Raw genomic sequence first — 23,052 nt, forward strand, 5'->3', positions numbered from 1 at the left:
CTATTACACGCACCCCCTTTTTTCCAAGGAGGTTTTGGTAAAAAAGTTTTTTTACCAAAATATCCTTGGAAAAATGAGGGTGTGTGTGTTTTTCAGGTGTACCACGATAAACTGTTTCTGGTGGCTTCTGCAGTTCAATGATTTAAAGCAAGCGCTTAAATCTTTTACGTGCAGTGGCTTCTGTGGGGCCAGAGTGCCGCTGCTCTAGTCCCCGGTTTTATAGTTAAATATCCCCCCGCTCCCTGATTCCCTCCCAGTCCCTGGTTTTATAGTTACATGTGCCCTGGGGACTGCGGTCCTTCATGCTCCGGCGGCCTCCTGATCTGTCACTGCGCCGTGCACTGACTGACGAGTGACGTCGTGTTGAGGACGTCACTCGTCATTACGCAGCGCACAGTGACAGATCAGGAGGCCACCGGAGCATGAAGGACCGCAGTCCCCAGGGCACATGTAACTATAAAACCGGGGACGGGGAGGGAATCTGGCGGTGGCAATGGGACTCTGGCCAGGCAGAAGCTGCTGCAGTTCAATGATTTAAAGTGCCCGCTTTAAATCATTGAACTGCAGCAGCTTTTGCGGGATCACAAACAGTATATCGGCGTATAACACGCAGATAGACTTTAGGCTAAAATTTTTAGCAGCGGAGGCATGCGCTTTTCTTGCCTCCGACTCCGAATCTGTCAGTGAGGACGATGAAGATCCTACATTTCTACTTCTGTGGGGCCAGAGTGCCACTGCTCTAGTCCCCGGTTTTATAGTTAAATACCCCCCCCCCCCCCCCCCGCTGCCTGATTCCCTCCCCGTCCCGGTTTTATAGTTAAATATCCCGCCGCTGCCACTGCCCAATTCCCTCCCCGTCCCCAGTTTTATAGTTACATGTGCCCTGGGGACTGCGGTCCTTCATGCTCCGGCGGCCTCCTGATCTGTCACTGCGCCGTGCACTGACTGACGAGTGACGTTGTGTTGAGGACGTCACTCGTCATTACGCAGCGCACAGTGACAGATCAGGAGGCCACCGGAGCATGAAGGACCGCAGTCCCCAGGGCACATGTAACTATAAAACCAGGGACGGGGAGGGAATTGGGCCGTGGTGGCGGCGGCGGGATATTTAACTATAAAACCGGGGACTGGGAGGGAATTGGGCCGTGGTGGCGGCGGGATATTTAACTATAAAACCAGGGACGGGGAGGGAATTGGGCAGTGGCGGCGGCGGGACATATAACAATAAAACCGGGGACGGGGAGGGAATTGGGCCGTGGCGGCGGCGGGATATTTAACTATAAAACCAGGGACGGGGAGGGAATTGGGCAGTGGCGGCGGCGGGACATATAACTATAAAACCGGGGACTGGGAGGGAATCTGGCGGTGGCAGTGGGACTCTGGCCAGGCAGAAGCTGCTGCAGTTCAATGATTTAAAGTGCCCGCTTTAAATCATTGAACTGCAGCAGCTTTTGCGGGATCACAAACAGTATATCGGCGTATAACACGCAGATAGACTTTAGGCTAAAATTTTTAGCAGCGGAGGCATGCGCTTTTCTTGCCTCCGACTCCGAATCTGTCAGTGAGGACGATGAAGATCCTACATTCCTGTGTTCTTCATCGTCCTCCTCATCATCTAGTACTGATGAGGAGTCACCTGTGCGGCAGAGACGCCGCCAGGTGAGGCCACGCAACCCCCATTGTAGTGGCCCTGTGGCCTGCACTAGTGCGAGTGGTGATGCCGCTTGTACTAGGAGTCCGAACCCCTAGACAAGTTTACCAGAGCCCCCTTCTGGTGAACCTTTCTGGAGACCCCCAGAGGGTTATCTGCCACGGATTCTGGAGTTTGTTGGCTACTCCGGAATCCGGATTGACAATTCTGGATTCACAGAAATTTGACTATTTCAGTTATTTTTTCAGTGACAGTTTTGTCAATCTAATGGTGGAGCAGACAAATCTGTACGCCAGGCAGTTCATTGCCCACCACCCTGATTCTTTTTTGGCCAGGTCCAATGAATGGTACTCCATTGATGCAGCAGAAATGATGACATTTTGGGGCCTCTTGCTGCATATGGGCCTGGTCAAAAGCCAAGTGTCAGGCAGTACTGGAGCGGGGACATCCTATACAAGACCCAGCTTTACAGTATTGCCCTGACACTGAAGCGGTTCGAGGCCATTCGGAAATGCCTCCATTATGCACATAATGAGGCATGTCCACCCCGAAGTGATCCCACCTATGACCGGCTTTACAAAGTGAGACCACTCATCGATCACTTTGGGGCCAAATTTTTGGAGGCCTACGTACCACTCAGGGACCTCTCGGTAGATGAGTCTCTTATCAGTTTTAAGGGGAGACTCATCTTCCGCCAGTATATTCCCTCGAAGCGGGCGCGGTATGACGTGAAGCTATATAAACTTTGTGAGAGTACCTCCGGGTACACTTACAAGTTTAGGGTGTATGAGGGACGAGATTCCCGTATTGAACCCCCAGATTGTTTACCCACTCTGAGTGTTAGCGGTAAAATCGTTTTGGACCTTGTGTACCCATTGTTGGATAAGGGTTACCACGTGTATGTGGAAAACTTTTATACCAGCATCCCTCTCTTCACAACCCTTCCACCAGATCCACGTCCGCTTGTGGGACCGTGCGGAAGAACCAGAGAGGCCTCCCTTTAAATTTGATCCAGACACCTATGTCCAAGGGTATGTCCCGTGCCCTTGCCCATGAAAACCTGTTGCTGGTCAGGTATAAGGATAAGAGGGATGTCCTTATGCTGACTACTATTCATGGCAACAGCAGCTCACCTGTCCCTGTGCGAGGTACCACAACACCGGTCCTCAAGCCCGATTGTATTCTGGACTACAATCGGTATATGGGGGGAGTTGATCTTTCTGATCAAGTCCTCAAGCCATACATGGCCATGCGGAAAACACGGGTATGGTACAAAAAAGTTGCGGTCTACATGGTACAGGTTGCCATGTACAATGCTTTTGTACTGTCCCAGTACGCTGGCAACACAGGGACATACCTTCAATTCCAAGAAGAAGCCCTAAAGGTCCTTATCTTTGGTGACCGGGAAAGAGCAGGCTGGACTTCCCAAGGAACTGAAGTATTAGGTGCCAGGATCGTCCCAGGCCAACACTTTCCAGGTGAAGTCCCCCACACTGGAAAGAAGGGACGAACCCTGAAAAAAATGCAGAATGTGTCACAAGAGGGGGATTCGGAAGGACACCACCACTCAATGTGACACTTGCCCCCATCATCCGGGCCTCTGAATTAAAAACTGCTTCAGTGAGTATCACACTTCCATACGGTACTAAATTTTCCCTCTTCATTTTAATTTCCCATAATTTGACCCCAATGTACCAAGTCCAGAGTACATTGCAAATTTCAACCCCATAAAACCACTAAAATGCCCAAAAAACTCTTTATAAAAAAAAAACTGATAAGACCTCTGGGGGTATTTCTTCCAAAAATGGGTCACTGAGTCACTATCATCGGGGACTTTTTATGTTGCCTCAAATGTTCAGCGCTCTCTCTCTCCACCTGAGCGGGGTGCGCATTAATGCAACAGGTTAGGGACGGCCACACACATCACATTCCCAGAATGATGATTCAGAGCATAGGGTTTGGGGTGGGCATATTTTTTTGTTTTGGCTATGCTCTGGTTCATCATTCTGGGAACATAATTTATAATTTTATGTCCCACTGTACCACACTTTAGTTACATAGTGTACCCCAGTTATTTACCACATGTAATGCCCCTTGAGGGGGGTCCCACTGTTCCTCCTCCATAGGAGAAATACAAAGCTCAAGGACCCTGACTGATCTCCGGCACCTCTGAGACCAGTGTGCAAGCTGTTTACGGCCAAATATGAGGTATGTCCTTACTCCAAAGAAATGTATTTGCAAATTTACAGTAACATTTTCTCCTGTTACCACTTGTGAAAATGAAAAATTTGGGGTAACCCCAGCATTTTTGTGTAAAAAAATAAAATTTTTCCTTTTAACATGCCACTTAATGAACATTTATCAAACACCTGAGGGGTGTTAAGGCTCACTGTACCCCTTGTTACGTTCTTTGAGGGGTGTAGTTTCCAAAATGGTATGCCATGTGTTTTTTTTTTTTTTTGCTGTTCTGGCACCATAGGGGCTTCCTAAATGCGACATGCCCCCCCCCCCCCATTTCAGCAAAATTTGCAAATGTGACTCCTCTGGTGCATTGTAGTGCACCAGCAGAGCACTTGACATCCACTCATGGGGTATTTCCATACTCAGAAGAGATGGGGTTACAAATTTTGGGGGGCATTTTGTCCTATTATCCCTTGTAAAAATTTAAAATTTGAGAGAGAACCAGCATTTTAGTGAAAAAAAAAATCATTTACACATCCAACTTTAACGAAAAGTCGTCAAACACCTGTGGTGTGTTAAGGCTCATTGGACCCCTTGTTATGTGCCTTGAGGGGTGTAGTTTCCAAAATAGTATGCCATGTGGGGTTTTATTTGCTGTCCTGGCGCCATAGGGGCTTCCTAAATGGGACATGCCCCTCAAAAACCATTTCAGCAAAATTTGCTTTTCAAAAGCCAAATGTGACTCCTTCTCTTCTGAGCATTGTAGTGTGCCAGAAGAGCACTTGACATCCACACATGGGGTATTTCCATACTCAGAAGAGATGAGGTTACAAATTTTGGGGGGCATTTTGTCCTATTATCCCTTGTAAAAAAAAAAATTAATTTGAGGGAAAACCAGCATTTTAATGAAAAAAAATCATTTGCACATCCAACTTTAACCTCTTAAGGACCAATGACGTCCTGGGACGTCATGGCACCCTGGGCCTTAAGGACCAATGACGTCCCAGGACGTCATGGCGTTTTCCGCTCCCTGCCGCTCGCCAGGCAGAGATCGGAACCGGATGCCTGCTGAAATCCTTCAGAAAGCATCCAGGGCAAACGCCGAGGGGGGCCATGTAGGCCCCCCATGTCGGCGATCGCCGCAAATCGCAAGGGAAATTGCCCTTGCGATCTGCGACGATACCGGGCTGATCGGGTCTCTGGGACCCGACTGCCCGGTAATTTTGCATGATCCCGGCAGCCAGGACCATGGTAAAGTATAGGAGCAAGGTGTCAAGCCTGCCACCTCCTCCGATCCCCTGCGATTCTTCGGTTAGTTAACCGACCAATCGCAGGGGGGGGGGCAGTTACTTCCTCCCGCCCTGCCCGGCCCCTGGAAGTCCGGAGAGGACGGAAGGAAGACCGGAGGACGCAGCGGGGGACGGGGGAGTGCTGGGGACCGGCCCCGGTACTTACCTCGTCCCTGAAGACCCGGATCCCGGCGATAAAGACGGCGGCGGCGGCAACAGGTGAGTGGATCTTCAGCCGCGGTCGGCCCCTTTACAGCAATGCATGTCGCCGTAAAGCGACATGCATTGCTGTATTGGGACCCTGTATACTACAACTCCCAGCATGCCCAGACAGCCCTTGGCGTCTGGGCATGCTGGGAGTTGTAGTTTTGCAACATCTGGAGGCCCACAGTTTGGAGACCACTGTGCCCTTCCAGATGTTGCAAAACTACACATCCTCAGCATGCCCTTACTGTCCAGGCATGCTGGGAGTTGTAGTTCTGTAACATCTGGCCCTTCAGATGTTGCAGAACTACAACTCCCAGCATTCCTGGACAGTTTTGGCATACTGGGAGTTGTAGTTTTGCAACATCTGGAAGGGCACAGATTGGGAACCACTGTATTAGTGGTCTGCAAACTGTAGTCCTCCAGATGTTGCAAAACTACAACTCCAAGCATGCTGGGAGTTGTAGTTCGGCAACATCTGGCTCTAAAAATGTTGCCGAACTACTACTTCCAGCATGCCTGAGAATGCTGGGAGTTGTAGTTTTGCAACAACAGGAGGCACACTGGTTGGGAAACATTGTCTGTTTCCTAACTCAGTGTTTCCCAACCCGTGTGCCTCCAGCTGTTGCAAAACTATAACTACCAGCATGCACTGATAGACTGTGCATGCTGGGAGTTGTAGTTTTGCAACAGCTGGAGGTTCCCCCCCCCCCCCCCCCCCGTGAATGTACAGGATACATTCACATGGGCAGGGGCCTTACAGTGAGTATAAAACCCCACATGGGATACCATTTTGGAAACTACACCCCTCAAGGCGTGTAACAAGGAGTCCAGTGAGCCTTAACACCCCGCAGGTGTTTGACGACTTTTCGTTAAAATTGGACGTGTAAATGAAAAAAAAATTTCCACTAAAGTGCAGTTTTTCCCCAACTTTACCAATTTTACAAAGGGTAATGGGAGAAAATGGCCCCCAAAATTTGTAACCCCATCTCTTCTGAGTATGGAAATACCATGTTAGGATGTAAAATGCTCTGCGGGCGAACTACAATGCTGAGAAGAGAAGGAGCGCCATTGAGATTTTGGAAAGAGAATTCATTTAGAATGGTAGTCAGGGGCCATGCGCGTTTACAAAGCCCCCCGTGGTGCCAGAACAGTGGACCCCCCACATATGACACCATTTTGGAAACTACACCCCTCACAGAATTTAATAAGGGGTGCAGTGAGTATTTACACCCCACTGGCGTTTGACAGATCATAAATGCTCACTGCACCCCTTAATAGATTACATGAGGGGTGTAGTTTCCAAAATGGGGTCACATGTGGGGGGGCGGGTCCATTGTTCTGGCACTATGGGGGCTTTGTAAACACAGGTGGCCTTCAATTCCGGACAAATTTTCTCTTCAAAATCCCAATGGCGCTCTAAGCATTGTAGAGCGCCAGCAGAGCACTTTACATCCACATATGGGGTATTTTCTTACTCAAAAGAAATGGAGTTACAAATTTTGGGGAGGCTTTTTTCCTATTTTCCCTTGTGAAAATGAAAAATTTAGGGTAACACCAGCATTTTAGTGAAATTTTTTTTTCCGTTTTCCCATCCAAATTTAATGAAAATTCGTCAAACACCTGTGGGGTGTTAAGGCTCACTATACCCCTTGTCACATTCCGTGAGGGGTGTAGTTTCCAAAATGGGGTCACATGTGGATATTTATGTTTTTGCGTTTATGTCAGAACCGCTGTAAAATCAGCCACCCATGTGCAAATCACCAATTTAGGCCTCAAATGTAAATGGTGCGCTCTCACTCCTGAGCCTTGTTGTGCGCCCACAGAGAATTTTACGCCCACATATGGGGTATTTCCGTACTCAGGAGAAATTGCGTTACAAATTTTGGGTTCCTTTTACTGCTTGTGAAAATAAAAAGTATGGGGCAACACCAGCATGTTAGTGTAAATTTTTTTATTTTTTTAAACTAACAGGCTGGTGTAGACCCCAACTTTTCCTTTTCATAAGGGGTAAAGGGAGAAAAAGCCCCCAAAATTTGTAGTGCAATTTCTCCCGAGTACGGAAATACCCCATATGTGGTCCTAAACTAATACGACAGGTCTCTTAAATGAGCGCCATGCGCATTTGAGGACTAAATTAGGGATTGCATAGGGGTGGACATAGGGGTATTCTATGCCAGTGATTCCAAAACAGGGTGCCTCCAGCTGTTGCTAAACTCCCAGCATACCTGGACAGTCAGCGGCTCTCCAGAAATGCTGGGAGTTGTTGTTTTGCAACAGCTGGAGGCTCCGTTTTGGAAACACGGTTTTCATTTTTATTGGGGGGGGCACAGTGTAAGGGGGTGTAATATGTAGTGTTTTACCCTTTATTATGTGGTAGTGTAGTGTAGTTTTTTTACGGTACATTTGCACTGGTGTGTTACGGCGAGCTTACAGCTAGCATTTGCGCTGCATTGAAAAATTTGCCGCAGCCCAAACTTGAAGCAGGAAACTTACTGTTAACCTGCCTGTGTGAATGCAACCTGTACGTTCACGTGGGGGGGGGGGGGGGGGGGGGGCAAACCTCCAGCTGTTTCAAGACTACAACTCCCAGCATGTACTGACAGACCGTGCATACTGGGAGTTGTACTTTTGCAAAAGCTGGAGGCACACTGGTTGGAAAACCTTCAGTTAGGTTCTGTTACCTAACTCAGTATTTTCCAACCAGTGTGCCTCCAGCTGTTGCAAAACTATAACTCACAGCATGTGCTGATCGCCGAAGGGCATGCTGTGAGATGTAGTTATGCAACAGCTGGAGGTACGCAACTACAACTCCCAGCATGCCGAGATAGCTGTTTGGGCATGCTGGTATTTGCAGTTTTGCAACATCTGAGGGCTACAGTTTATAGACCTCTGCACCGTGATCTCCAAACTGTGACCCTCCAGATGTTGCAAAACTACAAATACCAGCATGCCAAGACAGCAAAGAGCTGTTTGGGCATGCTAGGAGTTGTAGTTTTGCAAGATCTGGAGGGATACAGTTTAGAGACCACTGTATAGTGGTTTCAGACTGTAGCCCTCCAGCTGTTGCAAAACTACATATTCCAGCATGCCCAAACAGCTGTCTGGGCATGCTGGGAGTTGTAGTTTTGCAACATCTGGAGGGCTACAGGTTAGATACCACTGTATAGGCAACTAGGCAACTTACTGGCTTCCGTAGGATCCAGGGAGCCATCCTCTTCTGCTGCACGACATCGCCGCCCGCTGATCACCGTCGCCCGCTGCCTCAGGACGGGTAAGTGGATTTCGGCGCCCTGTCCTCTTCGGTTTCCCCATTCTGCCCCGCCTATTGTGGGTGGGTAGGACGGGGAAAACGAAAGTTAACCCCCCCCCGCCCCCGATCTGCTATTGGTCTTCGCTTCTGATGACCAAAAGCAGGTATAGGAGGGGTGGCACACCTGCCACCTCACTCTTATGCCTTCAGGGGGATCGTAGGTGTCTTAGACAACCGCGATCCCCCTTGAATTTACTTGCGATTTGCACCAATCGCCGACATGGGGGGGGGGTCTGATGACCCCCCTGGGCATTTGCGCGGGAAGCCTGCTGATCAATATCAGCAGTCACCCCGGTCCAGTCCCCGCCCGGTGCGCGGTGGGGACCGAAATTCCCACGGGCGAATTCATACGCCCTTCGTCCTTAAGTACCAGGACGCAAGGGCGTATGCATACGCCCTTCTTCCCCAACAGGTTAAGATCAAATACTGGAGGACAAGACTCCCTTAACCCCTTAACGATGCAAGACGTATATTTACGTCCTGCGCCGGCTCCCGCGATATGAAGCATCACATCACGTCCGTCCCGACGCTCATCAACGGCCGGCACCCGCGGCTAATACCACACATCGCCAATTACGGCAATGTGCGGTATTAACCCTTTAGAAGCTGCGGACCGCCGCTTCTAAAGTGAACGTGAAACTATCCCGGCTAGTCAGCCGGGCTGTTCGGGACCGCCGCGGTGAAATCGCGGCGTCCCGAACAGCTTACAGGACACCAGGAGGGCCCTTACCTGCCTCCTCGGTGACGAATGACTGCTCCGTGCCTGAGATCTAGGCAGGAGCAGTCAAGCGCCGATAACACTGATCACAGGCGTGTTAATACACGCCAGTGATCAGCATGAGAGATCAGTGTGTGCAGTGTTATAGGTCCATATGGGACCTATAACACTGCAAAATAAAATAAAATAAAAAGTGTTAATAAAGGTCATTTAACCCCTTCCCTAATAAAAGTTTGAATCACCCCCCTTTTCCCATAAAAAAAAAAAACATATGTGGTATCGCTGCGTGCGTAAATGTCCGAACTATAAAAATATATAATTAATTAAACCGCACGGTCAATGGCGTACGCGCAAAAAAATTCCAAAGTCCAAAAAAGCGTATTTTTTGGTCACTTTTTATACCATTAAAAAATGAATAAAAAGTCCGATCAAAACAAAAATGGTACCGATAAAAACTTCAAATCACGGCGCAAAAAATGAGTCCTCATACTGCTCAGTACGGGGAAAAATAAAAAAGTTATAGGGGTCAGAAGATGACATTTTTAAATGTATACATTTTCCTGCATGTAGTTATGATTTTTTCCAGAAGTATGACAAAATCAAACTTATATAAGTAGGGTATCATTTTAACCATATGGATCTACAGAATAATGATAAGGTGTCATTTTTACCGAAATATGCACTGCGTAGAAACGGAAGCCCCCAAAAGTTACAAAATGGCGTTTTTTCTTCGATTTTGTTGCACAATGATTTTTTTTCCATTTCGCCGTGAATTTTTGGGTAAAATGACTAATGTCACTGCAAAGTAGAATTGGTGACACAAAAAATAAGCCATAATATGGATTTTTAGGTGGAAAATTGAAAGGGTTATGATTTTTAAAAGGTAAGGAGGAAAAAAGGAAAGTGCAAAAACTGAAAAACCCTGAGTCCTTAAGGGGTTAAGACCACTGGAGTCTGGAGGAGGCGCTGTTAAAGAGGTTATCAAGACAGCTGAAAAAGTAAGAACTTACCATGCTTCCCAGTTGCTCACTTCAGGTTTGGTCTCATCCTGATACCATCTGGTATGAAAATGGAGGGCCGAGATGGGGGAGCAGGTGGCATGTTCAGTCGTCACATGCAGGCAAAATCAGTGGCAGCAAATGTATGCAACATTGTGTGTACATTGGCTACCACATGGAGGCCTGGTCTCGCCCGCATGTGGTGACCATAGCACATTACCTGACCCCTTATTTCAGCCTCCCCCTTTATTCCAGGTGAGAATGTATCGGGATGAGATGAGAGCTAACTGGAAAAGAGCCACTGAAGGAAGGGTGAAGTTTATGCCATTTTAGCTCCTCTGATAACCCCTTTAACATATAGAGGAAAATGAGGTGCCTTTTACATCAGGAGGATTCATTTGCCTCATAAGGGGTAGGAGTAGACCCCTTTTAAGATCAAAGACTGGAAGGCAAGACTCCCTTAAGACCATTGGAGTCTGGAGGAGGCACTGTTAAAGAGGTTATCAAGACAGCTGAAAACGTATGACGTTCCTTCGCTTACCAGCAGCTCACTTCTGATTTGGTCTCGACTCGTCCTGATTCCTTCCGGTATGAAAATGGAGGGCCGAGATGGGGGAGAAGGTAGCTTGTAGTCACATGCAAGCGAAATCAGTGGCAGCAAACAAATGCAACATGGTGTGCACATTGGCTACCACATGGAGGCCTGGTTTCGCCCCCACATGTGGTGATCACAACACATTACCTGACCCCTTATTTCAGCCACCCCCTTTATTCCAGGTGAGGAGATATCAGGATGAGATGAGAGCTATTTGGAAAAGAGCCACTGGAGGGAGGGAAAAAGTTATGCATTTTTAGCTCCTCTGATAGCACCTTTAACATATAGAGGCAAATGAGGCGCCCTTAACATCAGGAGGAGACCCCCTTTAAGATCAAATAATGGAGAACAGGACTCCCTTAAGACCAGTAGAGTCTAGAGGAGGCGCTGTTTAAAGAGGTTATCAAGACAGCTGAAAAGGTATGACCTTACCTCACTTCCCAGCAGATCACTTCTGGTTTGGTCTCGACTCGTCCTGATACCTCCACGGTAGCTTTACTGAGGGTAGAGAGGTGATATAGTATATGCAGTACAGACAATTTCCCAAATAGGTGACCAGTTACACAGAGGGACCTCGCAGGCTTCCTGGGAATTGCAGTGTATAGATACACTTTAGTGCAGGCCATGGTGACTATATAGAAGACTTGACTGACTTGACAATTGACAAGAAGATGACTTTGAGCTTACTTGAGCTGACTTGTGGCTGCAGGCTTTAGGCTTGAGGCCTCAAATGCTCTGGACACACTCTGAGGCAACTGCACTGGACCTCAGCAGAAGCAAGAATGCAGGAGGAGAGCGATTGTAGCTCCACCCCTGCTTTTATTGGAGTGTCTTGCAAAGAGCCCATAGGTCACTAGAGGGGTCACCTGGTCACTAGTGCCTCCTGGGTATCAAGCACATGGTCACGCTAGTTAAAGAAACATTACACTTTTAACATATAACATGTGTACATAGGGGTTAAAACTGCAGGGGGCCCTGGGTACATAAAGGGACTCTTGGTAACCATGCAACTGCTGTAGTAACATGTCAAATGACAATATACATAGCTCTTTCGGATTGGGCTGCCAGAGGCTATCTACCCAATGCATTGGCTACTGGGGTCTCTTGGTTGGACACACTTCCCCCAGAGCTCTATGCATTGTTAGACAACATTAGACATTTGTTACCTTATTTTACCTTCTGGGCAGTAAAATATCCTGGGCACGTGGACACAAGAAAATATTAGACATTAAGCATTATAAACATTTTGTGGACTAGTACTATGGTAAATGCTACAGCCCTAATGTGATATTAAACATATGTGCATGACTTAACGTGGTGTCAGTGGACTATGTGTAGCACAGGACTTTATGTGGTATTTTAATCTTTATACCTAGCTGGAACTTGGCCTTGAGTGGACTGTTGAGGACCTACACAGCACCTACCCTTGGGATTAAGGAATGCCTACTTCTTCGGGAGCTCTTGACTCGATTGGAATTGCAACAGGCTCTCCCTCGTCGAATTCTGGAGTAGGTAGCGGTTCGGGACTGGCAGGACTTGGACTTGTTGGCAGAGACATTGGTGAGACAGGTGATCGGGAGATTGGGGTATAGACTGGTGACAGGACTGGGACTGGTGTGGCGACTAAGGTTGGTTGAACCGGTCCAGGGTTTGGCGAGATACAGAAGACCGAAGGTTGACTTTGGGAGAACATAGGGACATTCATGGATGGGTGGATTTCCTTGCCCGGCACATACTCCCTCGCAGGTCTGACAGCTGGTGGAGAAGGTGCTGGGAGCAGGAATAGGTCTTCCTTGAGACACAGCTTGATTCTGTTACGATGGACAATTTGCGGCTCATACCCAAGTTTTTGTACCTCGTACATGTCAGAGTCTGGATAGGGTACAGACATCACTGTGTATGGTTCTGTCTCCCAGATAGAGTCCAGTTTATGAGTTCTCGGGAACTTCCGCAGACAGATTTTGTCATCTAGCTGGAGGGGTTTGGCGGAGGCATGACAGTTATAATTGTTGTGGTTCTAAAGGTGATAATCCTGTCTGCAGCTCCACTTATTGTGGACAATCCTGCATGCTACACCAATTGTGATTTTAGAATTAGAGTAAAACAAACATGCCCCTCCCCCGACCATGTGCTCTCTTTGTTGGAGTCAAAATGGCACCAACTATATGAAAACGGAAGCAGGAAGTTCAGGCTAAATTTATAGGTCCTAAATATGTTTGTAAAACACCCAGAAACACTGATTAAGTTTTGTACAACTATGAAATAATTGTACAAGGTATTTTGGCAGAAATGTCTTGTACCGGCAGTGTATACCACCAAATTAACTATCACTCGGTAACCAGCAAAGTTAATAACATTTAATAAAAACATTAATTAGCTAAACCAAATAAGACATACATACAAGCATTAATACAATAGTACATACTCTATGTTTAGCAAACTAGCAGGAATCTACGCAAGTGATACGTGAATATTTAGTGTAGAAATGATACAATCAATATACTTATCCATCCCAGGCTAAAGAGCAGGATGCTCCTCTCTCAACGAAATTCCCAAGCAAAAAAGGACCAAAGGCTATGTGGTTTCCTGTGATATCCCCTAATGCCCCACCCCTTTGGCCTACTCTCCTCACATAACCTGGAAAAACAGGTTCTTTAGCCCCGCCCACTGTGGCTGTGGCTAAACCAAGCTAAAACCGTGGGGGCAGGGAAATGTATACTGCATGGAAACAATGGATGTAAAAACACATAATTTCAGTGTCCATAACATTCCACCTCTTGCTTTTACATCATAATTGACGAATGTTAGGTGATTCCCTAAATTCCATGTCTGCTAGTTTACCAAACATACAACATGTATATCTCCATAAAACAAAGAAATACAAAGTAATTATATTCCCCCAGTTTCCCATCCACCCAAATAATCCGGTGTTTGGTGTTCCATGGAGTTTTGATCGCTGTCAGTCTACATTGATGATGGTTAATGTCGCCCTCATTGTTCACTATGTAGCTGCAGCAAGGATCTAGGGCTAGGAGATTGTTAGAGCTACAGCCCTTATTTGTAGCTTCTCTTCAGACAGTTTCTTTAAAGCATCCTCTGTGGTGTCCAAAAGCCTTTTCCAAAATGCTGGAGGGAATTCTTTGGTTCTGGGTTCTCCTGTCTCGCGATGTCATCCAAACCCAGTCTTGACGACTTGATCCTTGTCATCTTCCAACCACGGGATGCTGGGGAATAGGTAGCCTTCTTCACTCCATTAGAAGCGTTGGTCATCTGGTCATCTCTTTGTGTTGAGCTTGGATTCTTCTGATAGGAGGTCGATGGGTTGAGCGGGGTTACACTGCCACTAATCTGCTGAATGGAAAATAAACAGGTTTAGAGTCACTTTCCAACAATACAATTTTAGTATTTCCAGGCCCATCAGAGAATCTCTGCGGCCTGTGCTGATCAGTGAACCTTGGAACAACCCAACACCAGACACAGTTGAACTCCACTCTGCATATCCACACTCACTTTCCCAGCATTATTCCGACCATTGCTAACTAATATTTGAGTGTGAGTGTTACCTCAGTCCCTCTAGGCATATTGCCTTCTAGTGGAAGGACTAGCTATTGCTAAACCTCCCCCACCTCTTGAAAAAAATAAATCAAAGTGGTTAGTTAGTTTCTTCCTAATTAGTTTTCCCCACAAATTTGGGGAGGCTCCTGTAAATGTCAACCCTAAACTAACAAATGAATTGTCATTTTTACAAGTAAGCCTATGGTATGGCCCTAGTGGGCAGAAAGAAAGTTTAGTCAGTATCTTATGTACCTCCATTTTTCCCCAAAAGACAAAACAAGTGAACACTATTTACATGCAAAAGGAAGGTAGCCCTTGTTTACTCTTTAGTCTCCCTTCCCCCGTTTGACCAACAGGGGGCATGGGATCCTCCACCTGTATATACGGTTTCTGTAAGAATATTGCTACCTGTGCACACAACTCCTTGAACATATATTTTGTAATGTCATCTTTCATAGGATTAAACAGATGAGGTTTATATGGGAAGCTGAGAGATTTCTCTGGAAACTGTTGTTTGGAGGAAGAATGTAGATTTCCCTTCCCAGTCTGTTTGGATTTACCTGGTTCCCTCTGCTTCATGTTTCCAGTAGAATAACAACTTGTGGAGATATGGCCACTATGACCACATGTAGTACATTTAGCTGAACAGTGTTTCGTTTTGTTACCATGTGCCTTACAATATCTAGCGATATGGCCTGAACCACCACATGCAAAACAAGACTTTACCCTTTTAGCCGTATTTACTATCTGGGTCTCATTTTTCATAGCTGATCTATACCGCTTCACTGCCAGAGACACACTTCTAACAACTCTTAAACTTCTCCAATTTGCTTTGTATTTGCCCTTATTGTTATTCAATTTCTGTTTATTACACAATTGAGAACCAACACTGGGAACTTCTACAATCTCACTCTCTAGCGCCCCCTTATTTGCACTTGAAACACAGACCTTTTCAGAGGGCAAATCTGCTGTGAAATGTGGCTGTGAATTATGGGAAGGGGCCACACCAGACACCATTTTGGGGAACTCACTTTTAGCAATCTCATTCCTCAACTCCCGGATTTCAGCATAAGACTGAGACAATTTTTCATCAGTATCTATACATTGGCTCTCCCATTCCAGTAATTCTGATTCCAACATGCAAATCTGCTTATCTTTATCACGAATCATCTGTGTTTTTGTCTGCAACTCTTTCTCAAGTTCCTCATTTCTCTGCACCTCACATTTTAGGGCATGTAACAGAGTCCAGCCCACTTCAGCCGCAGCTCGGCTCTCATTTTTGGGATAAACCCCTAAATCAAGCTTCAGAGCCATACCTCCTATCTCACTCCCCATCTCTGGGTAAACCGGTGCACCATAGCGTACAAGCTCTTCTGCTACAACACTCCATTTTCCCATAGTGGTAGCCCAATGTGGTACAGCCCCAAATTTGGGCCTTCTATCCTCCATCAATGCACAAAACTTCTTCCTAAGGAAACTCATTCTGAACAACAGCAGATGGCAGGACAATCACACGTGTTTGCAGTAAGCCTTATTGTACCACTAACACATACAGGCTACACTGGGGGCATCCTGCACAAGTGTGTATGCCCTCTCACTAGTGAAGCACTGAAAATATATATTGTAGAGTTACAGCTCACACAACTAAAGGTACACTCACAATCTAACAACACATGTACAACAGGAGACTTTCAATATGCTTTACAGTCTGTGTCTAAACTATCATGTATGCAATAAAACCATCCATTACCTAGAAAAGCAATGCTATTAATAACCAGTGACAAATCACTAAATAACTATCATGTATGCAATAAAAGTTACCCTTAAATAAGGAACACAAAGCAACAGTCTATGAGAATCCTGTATAACTAGTACAGTGCTACACGTGATAACCACATCTAAACAGATTAACCTATTGTATCATACAACAAAATCTGTAAGGGCTTCCTCCTGTCTAAGGCAATAATCCTTAGGTCACAGTTTAAGAATAAGTCTCTTGTAGACTCACTCAATTACACTGAGAACATATACTAATGTAATCAAAAAGATACACCAAATTAGAAAAGTAATTAAACTATTATTGTCAACTTGGTTATTAACTGCCAATACTCAATTTCCGGCAAAATCCTGCCGACTACGCCATTTGTTGCGGTTCTAAAGGTGATAATCCTGTCTGCAGCTCCACTTATTGTGGACAATCCTGCCAACTACGCCATTTGTTGTGGTTCTAAAGGTGATAATCCTGTCTGCAGCTCCACTTATTGTGGACAATCCTGCATGCTACACCAATTGTGATTTTAGAATTAGAGTAAAACAAACATGCCCCTCCCCCGACCATGTGCTCTCTTTGTTGGAGTCAAAATGGCACCAACTATATGAAAACGGAAGCAGGAAGTTCAGGCTAAATTTATAGGTCCTAAATATGTTTGTAAAACACCCAGAAACACTGATTAAGTTTTGTACAACTATGAAATAATTGTACAAGGTATTTTGGCAGAAATGTCTTGTACCGGCAGTGTATACCACCAAATTAACTATCACTCGGTAACCAGCAAAGTTAATAACATTTAATAAAAACATTAATTAGCTAAACCAAATAAGACATACATACAAGCATTAATACAATAGTACATACTCTATGTTTAGCAAACTAGCAGGAATCTACGCAAGTGATACGTGAATATTTAGTGTAGAAATGATACAATCAATATACTTATCCATCCCAGGCTAAAGAGCAGGATGCTCCTCTCTCAACGAAATTCCCAAGCAAAAAAGGACCAAAGGCTATGTGGTTTCCTGTGATATCCCCTAATGCCCCACCCCTTTGGCCTACTCTCCTCACATAACCTGGAAAAACAGGTTCTTTAGCCCCGCCCACTGTGGCTGTGGCTAAACCAAGCTAAAACCGTGGGGGCAGGGAAATGTATACTGCATGGAAACAATGGATGTAAAAACACATAATTTCAGTGTCCATAACAATAATCTTGCTGTTGTCTTCGTTAAGCCTCGCCCATCTTTTTGCCAACAATCTCTTTTGCTTCTTGGATCCTTCTTTGATCCTGGGGAGTTATTGAATGGGGCTTGAAGCCCAAATGCCCATGCCATTCCCTCATCGGGTAGAAAGGGGTGTAGCCGGTAGAACAATGGACCGTGTTGTTATAAATCTCCAACAATTCGGGCAACAATTGGGGCCACTCTTCATGCTTGGATACAGATGCAGCTCGCAACATGTTGATGAAGACTTGATTGATGTGCTCACAGAGCCCGTTCCCTTGAGAGTGGTAAGCTGTAGTCCAAAGTTTCTTACAGGCGTGGAACTGACACAGCTCCTCAAAGAGTTGGGCCTCGAAGGCCCTTCCACGGTCTGTTAGGACAGACTCCGGACACCCAAGGGTTTGCACCCAATTGGAGTATAACATCTGGGCCGCTGTCTTGGCTGTGAGGTCTTTAACGGGTACCATGACAACCCATTTGGAGTAGTGATCCACCATGGTGAGAGCATAAGTGTGCCCAGACTGGGTAGGAGACAACTTGACATGGTCTAGCGCGACCAACGGATTAGGCCTTTCACTCTGGATTGAATGGAGGGGTGCTCTTGCGCCCTTGCACACATTCTTGGTGACATTGCAGAGTGAACACTCACTGCACCATTTCTCAATGTCGCTCCACATTCCAATCCAGTAGCCTCGGTCTTGTGGACTCCAAAGTGTCCCGACTGATCATGACATGTGTTGCGGACCATCGCCGCATCTCTTCGAGGAACCAGAATCTGATGAAGTCGAGCATCAGAGACCGGATCCAAAGAATTTCTGTAGCTGGGTTGTCGCCGGTGAGGATTCTGTGTTGGATCATGGACGCATGTACGAAGTCTGTAGGGTGTTTACTAAAAGCCTTGTGGTACCTTTTGGCGACGTTGACGACTCCCTTGACTTGATCCCTTGGGGTGGTATTGTCTCCTACTTGGAGTTGCGCCCACCAGGGCTCAGGAGAACTCATACAGGATCCTTCAACCACTTGGGCCGCATGCTTTTGAGCCACCTTGTGTTCTGTTAGGATGACCCTTGACTCTATGAGATACAGCTGGGCGACTGGGGTGTATTTAGGTAGCACAGTAGTAGAATCAGACAGATTGACTAACCATACTGGGGCCCATTGGTAACTGTAACAAGGCTTCTCGCAGCTCCAACAAGGATGATCGAGGATGATCTTCCAGTTGCATTGGCTCCAGCAGGGCTTGATAGTCCTTGTTTCTTACTCCAGGACTTGCACGGCACCAGGTGATGGTCTCTATGTTGGGTTGCAAGGTCACCGACCTGATGTCTTGTACTCGCCCTCTGCAGATTTCACCTTGCTTGTTGGAAAACTTCTCTGCCTGTAGAACTTTCAAGTGGTGTTGCACAGCCCATTGGCCTGAAAGGGACATGTAGGGGAGAGAGGTACGGCATCTACTATTTCAACAAAACAGTTTTTCATAATGTTCATCTCCATTATAAATTCAGCAGACCCCTTATCTGCCACATTATTTACAATCACTCCCTGCCCAATAAGTACACGCTTTCCCAACTGAATAGTTGGCTCCCAGTATTCATGTCTGGGTATTGGTTGTCTTACCTGCCACTACTCTAAAGTCAACATCATCAGGCTCACACAATAAACTAGCATCCCAATGCTGATAGAATTTTTTTTTAGGTATGGTAGACACTTGTGACCCTGTATCTATCAGCGCCTCCAACTGTACACCCTCTACAATAATTTTTACATAGGGGCAGGAGGCAACATAAAGTGCGAGTCCTAACTTAGGCATTCAGGTTTGGACCTGGTGACTGTTTTCCTGAGGGCCGGTCCGCGACCTCAGGAGAAATCTGTTTAAATCCCTGCATCTTCCAATGTCCTGACTTATTGCAGTAAGTACAAAAGGGCCTATGAGTCCCCGAGGGCCTATTGGACGGAGAGTTGAAATTGCAGGGGGCAGGGACAGGTTTCCTATGTGGGGGCTGTTCATAGTCAGGTGGGGCGGCCCGAATGGCAAGCTCCTTCACCGCCTTAGTCAACTGTTCAATGTCCTGCTTAACACTTTGTAGGTCAAAGGCTGTGGTGACTGGCAAAGCAGATGATACTGGGGCGGGGGCCCATGATGGTGGTATTGGCCCAACTACCGGCCCTTGTGGCTCTTGGACAGGAGTACAAACTTCCTCAAAGTCAGTCCCGGACTCAATCACTTGAATAGTCAGTCTCTTAAAAGCAGGGCAGGACAAATGAGGGTTTTTGACTGCTAACATTCTCAACTGGGCTTTGTCCCACTTATTATGAGCCCCATCGATAAATCTGTCCATTAACACCTTGTTGCCCTGCTGGGGATTTATACCATCTAGTTTTTGGACAGTCTCTAGGGCCTGGGTTCTCAACCTGGGGTACGCGTACCCTTAGGGGTACGCCAGGGGCTGTCGGGGTACGTGAAAGCGCTGACAAATACCGGCCATGCATTGGCCAGTATTTGTCAGCGCATAGCCTGTAAGTGAGCTGCGTGGTTGCCGGAGAGACGTGTGGCCTCCCCTGATGTTGCGCGGAGTTGCCGTACAGCGCAGGGGGACGTCAGTGCGGCCCCGCCGAACATCCCGTGAAGGAGCAGGTAACGGGACCGCAGGACGCCAGGTAAACAACTGTATTGGACGGAGGGGGGACTGTATGGGACGGAGCACAAGGCATTAAGATGGAAGGGGAGAGGGATAATGGCGGAGGGGGATGGGGAGTAATAAAGCACAAGGCTTTAAAATGTAATGCCTTGTGCTTTATTACTCCCTCCCCCCCCCTCCGCCATTATCCCTCTCCCCTTCCATCTTAATCCCCTTGCACTATTCCCCCTCCCTCTGATCCCCTTTTGCCATATCGGATAATAATGGCACAAGGGGATTAAGGTGGAGGGGGGAAAATGGCAAAAGGGGATCAGAGAGAGGTGGGAATAATGACACAAGGGGATTAAGATGGAGGGGGGGTTGATTATCCCCCCTCCATCTTAATCCCCTTGTGTTATTATTCCTCCTCCATCTTTATCCCCTTGTGCCAATATTCCCCCCTCCCTCTGATCCCCTTTTGCCATTTTTCCCCCCTCCAACTTAATCCCCTTGTGCTATTATTATCTGATATGGCAAAAGGGGGGAATAATAGTACAGGGGGATTAAGAAGGAGGGGGGAATAATTGCACAAGGGGATTAATATGCAAGGGGGAATAATGGCACAAGGGGATTAAAAGGGAGGGGGGAATAATGGCACAAGGGGATTAAGATGGAGGGGGGAATAATGGCACAAGGCGATTAATTCCATCTTAATCCCCTTGTGCTATTATTCCCCCCTCCATTTGAATCCCCTTTTGCCATTATTCCCCCCTACATCTTAATCCCCTTTTGCCATATTGGATAATAATGGCACAAGGGGATTAAGATGGAGGGGGGATGCATTAGTATAAAGGTAAGAACACTCCTTTTGTCCGCGGGTACCCCTCGCGCATGAGGGGGTACCCGCGGACATAAGTTCAGGACTTGGGGGTACGGTCGCCGAAAAGGTTGAGAACCACTGGTCTAGGACTTTATTTTGTTCCTGTTTATGTTTTGTTTTTACCTGCAACCTGTGGAAATAAAGCTGGCAAGGAGCCAGACTTGTATGAGGAACTGTGGTCTGCTGTGTTATTGTGAGGAACGTGTCCCTTTGAAAGTGACCAGGACGATCCGAGAGCTAATCCCTGAGACGGTTCGTCACATTTTGGTGGAGGATGCGGGCACACGTTGATAAGGACATAACGTTGACAAGGGCAACCAACAGGCGAGTTGGAGAGGAGCCGTTGCTAGGAGCAACCCCCTCAAGATTGCAAGTTGGAGGAGCCCAGCAGAGGAGTTCAAGCACAGGATGGTGTCTGCGGAGGAGCGTTGCTAGGGGAAACTGATCGAGATTAAAAAAAAATTCTGAAAAAAGGACATCGGCAGTTCGTTGCTGGGGGCAACCGACGTGAATGTGGTCCCCACCTCTTTGTGTACATAGCGATGTTTTACAGGCACTGCAGTTACCTGGGTTTGTGACCACGATCCAGGCTCTCTACATCGCGATGCACTCTCGGCCCGCCGCCGCAACAAGACTGGGCAAATCCTATTACATGACCAGACGCCTGGCAACGCGTCGCTGGTTAACGGGGCCCTGCAGTGGGCTCCGAGCCCTGTTTCTTCAGTGCTGCAGAATCGAGAGGCGGGACCCCCGAACATCATGCCTGGTGCTTAATCATGCTAGGTATATATACATATATATTGAATGTCTCCGTTTTACACATATATGTTTTAATTTGATATTGGGCGTACATAGAGTGTATGTGGTGCTTGCAGTCACGGCTTTAATACTGTGCATTTTAGCTGCATTCATACCGTGCATTGGTACTGGGCTTTCTTCCATTACATTGAAGTTTTGCATAAAAAATTTTCATGCAATCATATTTCCTGTGCATTTAATCTCAACGTCTACAATGGGCATTCATACCGAGCATTTATTCATGCCGCTAATACTACACTTCATTTAGAATCACCACCGGGGAGAGAAAAAAAAAAACGCACGCTCCTAGCATTGTATACTGCACCCACAGTTTTCTTAGCATTGTAGTCTGCACGCAGGCTCCTAGCATTGTATACTGCATGCACGGTTTTCTTAGCATTGCAGTCAGCACGCACTCTCCTAGCATTGTGGACTGCGCGCACGGATGTAGCATTGTATTCTGCACGTCCGCATAAAGCATGGTATATTGCACGCCCGATCTTAGCATTGCATGCTGCACGCACACTTTCAGCACCGTACACTGTACGCACACTCCTAGCATTATACACTGCATTTACGCTCCTAGCATCACATACTGCATGCATGCTCTTGGCATTGTATACGGCACGCACTTAGCATTACGCTGCACGCATGTGTTTCCACACCGAGACCATGGCACGCACACTCATAGCTTTATACTGCACGCAGGGTCATAATAATCGCACTGCATGCACGCTCAAACGCTTTCACTACACGCACGCTCCACACATACACTTATAACGTTCATGCTGTAAGTACGCCCACAGCTTACCTTGCACATACACTCATAGTATTTATACTGCATATACGCTTACAGGAACACTGTTTACAGATCATGAACGTTATATTCATGCGCTCACGACATTTACATGGTTAACTTACTCATAATATTCATTCGATCATGGCACTCATACTATTCATACGCTCTTGGTTTTACATTGATTATACTTGTGTACATTTATACTGTTCACACAGGTAGGGCATCTTCACCGTTGTTACATTCTGGCGTTACTGTGGTAATTATCACACTGTTCATACACTAGTAGTTGGTTACTGCACACATTCTTGTATTATTACATTGAAATACATTAATGATGGTTTCGCCCTTGTAGTGATACGGTATACATGCTGGTAGTAGGTTTGCTGCACACACGGTTTTGTGCCATTCATACTGTACACACGCTAGTGGTTGGTACTGTAGTAGTTACACAATACAGGT

The 23,052-nt window shown here is 46.6% G+C and overlaps 1 protein-coding gene and 1 long non-coding RNA gene across 20 annotated transcripts in view; both read left to right on the top strand.

Annotated features, from left to right (window-relative positions):
• LOC130340261 (golgin subfamily A member 6-like protein 22) overlaps positions 1-23,052 on the top strand; it is a 548,567-nt gene that overhangs the window by 347,293 nt on the left and 178,222 nt on the right. The gene's annotated exons all lie outside the window — the stretch shown is intronic.
• Positions 1,195-21,279, top strand: LOC130340271 (uncharacterized). Its single transcript, XR_008880430.1, has 3 exons — positions 1,195-3,859; positions 8,525-8,599; positions 21,141-21,279. It is a non-coding gene; the product is annotated as an uncharacterized LOC130340271 (long non-coding RNA).

Source organism: Hyla sarda, unplaced genomic scaffold, assembly GCF_029499605.1.
Source record: "Hyla sarda isolate aHylSar1 unplaced genomic scaffold, aHylSar1.hap1 scaffold_58, whole genome shotgun sequence".
NCBI lineage: Eukaryota > Metazoa > Chordata > Amphibia > Anura > Hylidae > Hyla > Hyla sarda.